This window comes from Staurois parvus, unplaced genomic scaffold, assembly GCF_062004578.1.
Source record: "Staurois parvus isolate SC_StPar_1 unplaced genomic scaffold, SC_StPar_1.0 ptg000885l, whole genome shotgun sequence".
NCBI classification, from domain to species: Eukaryota; Metazoa; Chordata; class Amphibia; order Anura; family Ranidae; genus Staurois; species Staurois parvus.
Window position 1 is genome coordinate 1,328,894 of NW_028318681.1, and position 10,676 is coordinate 1,339,569.

The following is a 10,676-nucleotide window of genomic DNA, read 5'->3' on the forward strand; positions in this document are numbered from 1 at the left end:
CATGTTGAGGAAGGCATCTCTAACAGCTCTGGTTTGGGGCCCCTAGTAGAGTGAACAGGTGGCATGAGAGCATTGAGTGTCTGGGATTAAAAATCCCATTTCAGTCTTTGCAGATGATGCCAAGATGTGCAGTAGAATAACGTCCTTACAGGATGTCTCCAATTTACAAGCCGACCTCAATGTATTGTTTAATTGGGCAACTATGTGGCAAATGAGGTTTAATGTTGATAAATGTAAGGTTATGCACTTGGGGGCTAAGAATATGCATGCATCATACATACTACGGGGCGGCACAACTGGGGGAATCAATGGTGGAGAAGGATCTGGGGGTTCTGGTAGATCACAAGCTTAATAATGACATGCAATGCCAAGCTGCGGTTTCTAAAGTGAGCAAAATCCTCTCTTGTATTAAAAGAAGTATAGACTCCAGAGAGAGAGATATTTTACCCCTGTACAAATCATTAGTAAGACCTCACCTGGAATATGCAGTTCAATTTTGGGCACCAATTCACAAAAAGAACATTGGGGAACTGGAGAAAGTACAGAGAAGGGAAACCAAACTGATAAGAGGCATGGAGGAGCTCAGCTATGAGGAAAGATTAGAAGAACTGAATTTATTCTCTCTTGAGGAGAGGAGATTAAGGGGGATATGATCAACATGTATAAATACATCAGTGGTTCATATAATGAACTTGGTGTAGAGCTATTCACCCTGAGGTCATCACAGAGGACAAGGGGGCACTCTTTACATCTAGAGGAAATTTAATCTCCAAACACGGAAAGGTTTCTTCACAGTGAGAGCTGTGAAAATGTGCAATAGACTCCCTCAAGAGTTGGTTCTGGCCAGCTCAGTGGATTGCTTTAAAAAAGGCCCGGATTCTTTCTTGGATACACAGAATAAAACTGGATACTAACATTTATAGGTAAGGTTGATCCAGGGAATATCCGATTGCCTCTTGGGAGATCAGGAAGGAATTTTTTCTCCTGCAAATTGGATCATGCTTTGCTGGGTTTTTTGCCTTCTTCTGTATCAATTGTGGGTATAAGATTATAACTTTTTTTTTTTTTAATGGTTGAACTGGATGGACTTTTGTCGTTTTTCAGCCAGACTAACTATGTAAGTGCCTGTTGGGTGATGTCAGTAGTGGAGACAAGGTGGAACAGAAATAACCAACAGTAGACCACAGCAGGGTAACTGCCTTGTGGCAGTGAATGAGAAGCAGGCTGGAACAGGCACGCACTGGATGGCAGCAGGCAGGTGGTGAGTGGGCACTAGCTGGTAACAGGCAGGTGGTGAGCGGGCAGTAGCTGGTACCAGGCAGGTGGTGAGTGGGCACCAACATTAGAGACAGATATGCGTGTATGGGAACGTGATTGTGATGTGTGTGAGCATGTGGATGTGCATGAGCATAAGCATGTGTTCCTTTTCCATGTCAACGTGTATGACTGTATGTCAGTCTGCATCTGCATGCAGAGATTCGTCTTGAGGAAGCATCTTGCCTGCTGGCATGCCCTTCCTGACAGGTAAACTTTTGAGGTCGTTGGTCTTCAAGAAAACATGTGTTTATTACATCCTTATGCCTTCTACACACTATGAGTTGTTTTGTGATATTATTGCAGCAATCTCACCAATGAGCTATTGTGTTCTGACGGGTGACTGCCCCCCCACCAGGACACACCAGTCTGCGCTCACAGCCAATGGCTGTGAGCGCTTATCAGACGCTGGTCGGCAGATTTTTTTCTGGCATACCTGTTCTACAGAAGCTGTATGTTAGGCAGGTTTCTGTCAGACAGGCTACTGTACACACAGGCCGAATGTCATCTGGTTTCTGTTGAACCGGCTGATATTCGGCCCGTGTGTACCAGACATTAGAGAAGTTTTTATCTAGGAGAGTCATTCTGTAAGGCACCAGACATTCAATTTTAGCCTTAAAACATATAGTTGAAACTGACCTTGCTGAAACACCAAGGAAGACTTCATATTGACTGTGCTGTAGTTTAACTAATTTCTTTTTGGTTTCTAAATACTTATTTTGTATAAAAGGTATCTACATGTCTCACTTTTATTACAAGTCCAAAAGGTAAGGGGTTTATTCTGCATTTCAGGTGAATGGATAGAGACCCTTTACCAGCTGTGTACCCAGAATTGCTGGTTTTCTGTAACCAGTAATTCTGGGTACACAGCTGGTAAAGGGTCTCCACCTATTCACCTTAAATGCAGAATAAACCCCTTACTTTATGGATTTGTAATAAAAGTGAGACATGTAGATACATTTTATTTTTAGAAGGATCAGCTGTGCTTTATGCTGAGAAGGTATATTATACAGGTTTACATGGGATTGTAATCAAGGCTACAAACCTGTTTGATAAGAATAAGAATTATAAATGCAGAGATAAACCTATTGCAAATATATATAAAATGCAGACACAAAGGGCTTAAAAGAATAAAACAACAAAAAAATCTATTTATAGACTCTTGGCTGTTTTTGCTGCATTTAGGCACCTGATTTATTCTACCTCAATACAAGTAAATCTCACCCATTTTGTATCATATAACCCATAAGAAAGATACACAGAGGATTGGTTCATGGTTCTAAAGTAACTAAAAAAATGAAAAGCAAAAATGCCACAAAGAAATGTAACATCTAAATATATATTTAGTGTTTATAAAATTGAACCCTCAATTTAGGATTGTCTTGTACTTACAATATATTTTCAAGTTCATTCTTAAACTTGCTCCTTCCCCTAGAATCTAGTATTGTGGTACTGAGATTCCTCAGATCAGATGTCTCTCCAGCTATCAACAGTCCAATGCTGATATTCCTTTTCTCAACATAACTTTTTACCTTGTACAACTATAAGTGCAACACATTGGGGGAATTTACTAACATTAGAGCACTCAGAATTTGGTGCAGCTGTGCATGGCAGCCAATCAGCTTCTAAATTCAGCTTGTTCAATTAAGCTTTGACAATAAGCCCTAGAAGCTGATTGGTGTTTATTAGAGATGAGCGAATCAAACTTGGCGAAGTGGAATTCGTTTCGAATATTAGGAAAAATTCGATTCGCACCAAATCCGAATTTTAGCAAACTTCGGATGCACGAATCGAATTTTCCCCGATCAGCCGGCAAAAAGTGTCACTGCAGAGAGCTCTGCTATTTCTGACAGTTCTCTGACAGTTCCTTCACATTTACAGCGGTTGAAACATTGTATCTATTTGTTTCCATTTAGGATACAGATGTTTTTATTCGGAAATAAATAGATACAATGTTTCAACCGCTGTAAATGTGAAGGAACTGTCAGAGAACTGTCAGAAATAGCGGAGCTCTCTGCAGATACACTTTTTGCTGTACTGGAATTCTTCTTCTTTTCATTCTTCTTCTTCTTTTCATTCTTCTTCTTCTTCTTTTCATTCTTCTTTTCATTCTTCTTCTTCTTTTCATTCTTCTTTTCATTCTTCCTCTTCTTCTTTTCATTCTTCTTCTTTTCATTCTTCTTTTCATTCTTCTCATTCTTCTTTTCATTCTTCTTTTCATTCTTCTTCTCATTCTTCTTCTTCTTCTTTTCATTCTTCTTCTTCTTCTTTTCATTCTTCTTCTTCTTTTCATTCTTCTTTTCATACTTCTTCTTCTTTTCATTCTTCTTCTTCTTTTCATTCTTCTTCTTCTTTTCATTCTTCTTTTCATTCTTCTTCTTCTTCTTTTCATTCTTCTTCTTCTTCTTTTCATTCTTCTTCTTTTCATTCTTCTTCTTCTTCTTTTCATTCTTCTTCTTCTTCTTTTCATGCTTCTTTTCATTCTTCTTCTTTTCATTCTTCTTCTTCTTCTTTTCATTCTTCTTTTCATTCTTCTTCTTCTTCTTTTCATTCTTCTCATTCTTCTTTTCATTCTTCTTTTCATTCTTCTTCTCATTCTTCTTTTCATTCTTCTTCTTTTCATTCTTCTTCTTTTCATTCTTCTTTTCATTCTTCTTCTTCTTCTTTTCATTCTTCTTCTTTTCATTCTTCTTCTTCTTCTTTTCATTCTTCTTTTCATTCTTCTTCTTCTTCTTTTCATTCTTCTTCTTTTCATTCTTCTTTTCATTCTTCTCATTCTTCTTTTCATTCTTCTTTTCATTCTTCTTCTCATTCTTCTTTTCATTCTTCTTCTTCTTTTCATTCTTCTTTTCATTCTTCTCATTCTTCTTTTCATTCTTCTTTTCATTCTTCTTCTTCTTCTTTTCATTCTTCTTCTTCTTCTTTTCATTCTTCTTCTTCTTCTTTTCATTCTTCTTTTCATTCTTCTTTTCATTCTTCTTCTTCTTCTTTTCATTCTTCTTTTCATTCTTCTTCTTCTTCTTCTTTGTCGTGCCCCGTGACTGCCCAAATGAGTGAAGTGTGCGGTGATTCTAAGATCGACGGCACTCATCTGCATGTCATACTGACTGACAGTATTATTTCTCTTCCCCAGCAGACTCCAAGGGCATTTAAATTAAAGGTACAGTGTTCTGCACTAATATAAAGGCTCTCTGAAGCCTAGAAACCCTTTTAATAAGTTAAATTCGCAGCGAATAAATTCGCATCGAATCGAATTTCTCCCGCAAATTCAGCAAATCAGCCGAATCGAATTTTTGAATAATTCGCTCATCTCTAGTGTTTATGAACAGCTGCACCAGATTTTGCATGGTCCAGTTTTAGTAAATCTCCCACATTGTGTGCTCCAACATTAGCCACTGTCTACATTTGTAGACTTTGTCAATATACCATTCCAGTCTGAGCCTCCAGGCATCCTCCACAATATTCCATCAAGGACCACCTCTCACTTAGTGGACATTCTGATGTTATGTCTTATTTCCTTGATCCTTTTATCAAAGATTGCCAAAAAAACTCAGCACCCTTGGCAGTGTTCAAGTCCATCCTCCAGGCATCGGCACACAAGTCTTTTTCAAAGTCTGACAAGTCATATTTTAAAGCCTAACTCCAGCCAATTGTTTTTATTTTTAGTTTTGGACAGAGTAGAGTAAGAGATATCATTTCAATCAGGATTTTATTTCAGTCTATGAACCAACTGTGTATATTTTCTCTAACCTAATGCACCTGTGACATCTGTACAAAAAGTTTAGGTGTGATTTTCACCGGTATAAGAAGGCAAAGACAGCAATCAAAACATTGTTAGAAGTTATACCCATTCCTCATTCTGTTAAAAATATGTTTGCTTTTGTATGTGCCTCCATTGTAAAAGGAAATATCTCCCCAATAAGGACACAAAAAATTCAGAGGTTCTAACTCTTCCCCACTTTATCCAAAAATAAAGAGTTTTGGTTGTAATTGTCCTTTAGGCAATTAACATACATTGTTTTAGTCCATGTAAGACAGTCTTAACAAAATGTGGGGACAGTGGAGCAATAGAGAATTCACGAAGGTTACAATGAGCAGTCTGAAGAAGAGGAAAAGGTCCCAAAGCCTAATATCAGCTGGAAAAGATGAACTGCTTACTTGAAATCTTTCATGGATGTGATCTTAATTTGGTGTCCCTTCTGGAAAAAAAAAATATAGAGCTTTCTGATTGCTAGTTTGTGCTTAACTTTAAAGTGACCATGTTCGGGGATGCAGGGGCCATTCTATACGCAGGCTGCTGTAAACGTAGCTATATAGATGCTTCTTTTACAGATGACCTCTTGGCTAAAAGCAACCTCACTTCATACTTATGCAAACACAGAGATCCAAATAGTGTCAGGGTATGTGAGTGATATTCACTTTTAAAGTGATATTAAAGGATAAGTTCTCTTTTGTGAACACCCATTTTTAAGGTGGAACTTGTAACATGTTCCCAATGCCGCAGCCACTACCTGTGACAGCATTACAGGGAGAAGTTTCCCGTACAACCTGTCACTTTTTGAAAACAGCACGGCTGTGTGGGGCTCCACCCACACCATCATATCATTCATTCACAGAGTTTTGTAAATGAATGAACTACAAGTTCTTGTGGAGAGCCGTGTGATACGTCGTGGTAGTTCATTGATTCTTCCTGACAGTAAATCTGCTTGCCTGTTCACCCCGTACGGAAAGCAGATATACTGACAGGTCTGCAGAAGATCTGCATGGCGACAGCGATCTGCTGATCATTGGTGCCATGCTTTCCAGGCTCCTGCAATGAAAAATAATAAAAGCACATTTTTTGACCTGCAAAAAAAATGTGCATTTATTAATTTTTGGCAAAAGGTGAACTTATCTTTTTAAGGCTCATTTTTTTAAAAATAACAAACATGTTATACTTACCTGCTCTGTGCAGTGGTTTTGCACAGAGCAGCTCGATCCTCCTCTTTTTGGGTCCCCCAGCAGCGTCCTTGGCCCCTCCCTCCAACCAATTGCCCCCATAGCAAGCAGCTCCTGAGCCGCTGCTCTGTCTGTCCCACTCTATCCTAATTGGCTCACTGGTTGTGATTGACAGTAGCGGGAGCCAATGGCTCCCGTTGCAGTCTCAGCCAATGAGTAGAGAAAGACTCTGGAGAGCTGCTGTTCTCATTCACATCGCTGGATCGAGATGGGGCTCGGGGTGGGGGGGCTGCTGCACACAGAAGGTTGTTTTCCTTCACGCATTTAATGCATTTAAACCTTGAGCCTTTACAACCACGTTAAATTGGAAGTTAAGGCAAGAGTTAAATTTGCAGCTGAAATATGTAAATGTGTAGTATCCTACCAGCATTAACAATTGTGCCTTGAAATGACTGTAAAGTGGTCCTGTGCTTTGAAACCTATAGCCAGAATAAAAAGAAAAGTGCTTTTACCACTTGAAACACAATGTCTATAGAATTTTTACCATCTGGTCTTTTCAGTTTGAGTTTAACATGACAAAAAATATAAACTGAGGCCCCCACACCACTGATAAAAGGTTCAGATACAGCTTTATCGCAATAAAAGTTGTGGGACAATCCAAAGAGTAGCCAACATATTTTGGGGGTCCAAAAACAACCCTTTCGGCAGGGCTTGAGACTAAATAGTGAATAGGCAAGAAGTGAACTGGGCCTTTGTCCAAACGGGCTGCCAGACTAGCTGTTGACAAGATCTGTGCTTGTATTCACACTGGAAAAAATACCATTAAAGGTCCAGATCATTTCTAGTTCATTCACGATGTTTAAATGCCCTGATGAAGGGGTGTCTTTGGACCCCGGAACACGTATTTCAGCATTGAATTTTCAGCTTTATGCTGAATGCTTTATTAAAAGAACACCATAATTTTGAGCGAATATACAGATAGTATTTAGTACTATTTACCTGGAAGTACTTTTTTATATGGTTTTCACACTTCTACATGATTTAAAATCCTTTATTTCATCAATGAATTTAGAGATTTATATTCAAGTGATAATCTGTATCAGGAAACACAGTCTTCATATGTAATGAGGATGTATGGCTCCCCCATGTACAGATATAAACTATACAGAAAGCTAAGTCTTTAAAAATGTTGAAGACGTTCACCCCTGTCCACTTTGGTGAATTGGGTTAGCACAGGCATATTACTCTGTATTGTATTAAAGCAGCCTATGCATTTGAATGAGCCACCAAATCAATAGATCAGACAAAATACATGCCTGTAGCTGTGTTCGGATGCAGTACACCACAAGGCATGGTAGTGTACATTGCAATGTGCTGCAATGCAGCTGTGCTGAGTTATAAAGTAAAAGACAACACAATGCACCAGCACACATAAGGTGCTTTACCCACAATACCCCAGTGCATAGGTTGAGAAGTCATTTTAATGCATGATATAAATATTTTTTATAGCTTATAAACATTTTTATTGTACAAGCTATATTTACATGCACTGCTGACCCTGGTGAATAATATCTATGACATGGTGTTACATGAAAGGTTTGTAGTGTTTTGATACTTGGTCACTATAACATCATTCCTGTGGTATGTAGAACATGCCACTAATAATCCTTTCACTTATCACACATTTAAGGAAGAATGTTTAGCTGAGTTTACACCAATAGGCAAAATCTTTATAAAAATATTTCTTTTGTAAACTGTTTTAGATATTGCCAAAAGTATTGGGATGTCTACCTTTACGTGCACATGAACGTTAGTGGCATCCTACTATTGAGTTGGCCTACTCTTTGCAGCTATAACAGCTTCAACCCTTTTGGGAAGGTCGTCCACAAGGCTTAGGAGTGTGTCTATGGGAATGTTTCACCATTCTTCCAGAAGCACATTTGTGAGGTCAGGCACTGATGTCGGACGAGAAGGCCTGGCACACAGTCTCCACTCTTAATCATCCCAAAGGTGTTCTAACAGGTTGAGGTCAGGACTCTGTGCAGGTCAGTCCAGTTCCTCCACCCCAAACTCGCTCATCCATGTCTTTATGGACCTTGCTTTGTGCACTGGTGCACAGTCATGTTGGAACAGGAAGGGGCCATCCCCAAACTGTTCCCACAAAGCTCAGAGCATGAAATTGTTTGCAATGTCTTGGTATGCTGATGCCTTGAGAGTTCCCTTCACTGGATCTAAGGGGCCAAGCCCAACCCCTGAAAAACAACCCCACACCATAATCCCCCCTCCACCAAACTTTACACTTGGTACAATAGAGTCAGGCAAGTGTCGTTCTCCCGGCAACTGCCAAACACAGAGATGTCCATGGGATTGCCAGACAGAGAAGCTTGATTCGTCACTCCAGAGAACACGTCTCCACTGTTCTAGAGTGCTTTACACCACTACATCCGACGCTACCAGGAAAGGCTTGCTCATAGCACAGATAAAGTTTCTTAAAAATGTGCATGCGCAGATCAGCAACTGGCCAAGCAGATGTGCACAAGAATAGGCATGGGCGTGCGTATTTGCACTCCAGCATACGGCTGCTCATTTGTTACCAAGACTGGTGACAAATGGTCTATTTGAACAGAATTACTGCACTGGCTAATTGCTGTTTGGTCTGCAGCTTCTGTGTGTGTTTATCCTGATTCCAGTGCCTGACCTCTGATCCCGATCAGCTTGCTTCTGACTCTGCTTGTGTGCTACCTGCCCTGACCTTGGCTTGTTCTCCAAATTCTGCCTCTGCTTACTGTCTCTGCCTGAACTGCCTGCACTGTTGCTGACATTGGCCTGCAACCTGACTCCTCTCCTGCCTGTTGTTTATGCTCGATCTGCCCGTCTGTTGCCGACCCAGTTTGCCTGACCCTTTATCAACCAGCCTGCTCCAGCTCTGTAGTCCAGTACGCACTCATCTGTTACGTCTGCCTACTGCCAGTCATCTGCTATCAGCCTGCCTGTTGTGCCATCTACTTGCTGCCAGCCTGCCCTGCTGAGACATCTGCCTACCACTGGCTGCTCTATTCCTGGCATCCTGTCAGCAAAGTGACAGCTACTACCTATGCAGAATACTGGACTGATCATGATACTCATACCTCGCTACTCTCTCATGGTTACTGTTCCACTATCAGTGACCCCTGAACCGGAGCTGTATGAGAGGCTTTCCTCTGCACGTCAGGCTTACTATCAGGTATGTGACAGACACTTTGTATTGCACTTGGTGATGTAAGGCTTGGATGCAGCTGTTTGCCCATGGAAACCCATTCCATGATGATCTCTATGCACTGTTGTTGTGCTAATCTGAAGGCCTCATGAAGTTTGGAGGTCTTTAGCTATTGACTCTGCAGACAGTTGGCGATTTCTGCACACTGTGTGCTTCAGCATGCACTGACCCCGCTCTGTCATGTTACATGGCCTAACACTTGGTGGCTGAATTGCTGTTCCCAGTTGCTTCCACTTTGTTATAATACCACTAACGGTTGACTGTGGAATATTTAGTAGCAAGGAGATTTCACGTATGGACTTATTGCACAGGTGACAACCTATCACAGAACCACGCTTGAATTCACTGAGCTCCTGAGAGCGACCCATTCTTTGACAAATGTTTGTAGAAGCAGTCTGCATGCCTAGGTGCTTGATTTTATATGCCTGTAGCCATGGAGGTGATTGGAACACCTAAATCCAATGATTTGGACGGGTGTCCCATAAGTTTTGGCAATATAGTGTATATATTTTATATATATTTCTCTTATTTTTGAAATAAAAGAATAGCTTGTGCCTCCACACTACATTGTACGCAGGTATCGGTCCTGCTGATGAGTTAAGGACCTTCTATGGCCTTGTCCAGCTCTCCTAGAGTAACTGCCTGTCTCCTTGAATCTCCTCCATGCTCTTGAAACTGTGCTGGGAGACACAGCAAACCTTCTGGCAATGGCACGTATTGATGTGCCATCCTGGAGGAGTTGGACTGCCTGTGCAAGCTCTGTAGGGTCCAGGTATCACCTCATGCTACCAGTAGTGACACTGACCCTAGCCAAATGCAAAACTAGTAAAAAACAGTCAGAAAAGATGGGTAAGGAAAAAAATGTCAGTGGCCTCCCCCTGTAAAACCATTCCTGTTTTGGGATTCGTCTCATTGTTGCCCATCTAGTGCACCTGTTGTTAATTTCATTAACACCAAACCAGCTGAAACTGATTAACAACCCCCTCTGTTACTTAACTGACCAGATCAGTATCCCAGGAGTTTAATTGACTTGATGCTAAACTCTGATTAAAAAGTGTTCCATCAATTTTTTCAAGCTGTGTATTTATGTCTAAAGTTGCAGTACAAACAAGTTACTGATTACCCTGGAATACCAAATATACACTGCCTGCCTGATGGTTGCAAGGGG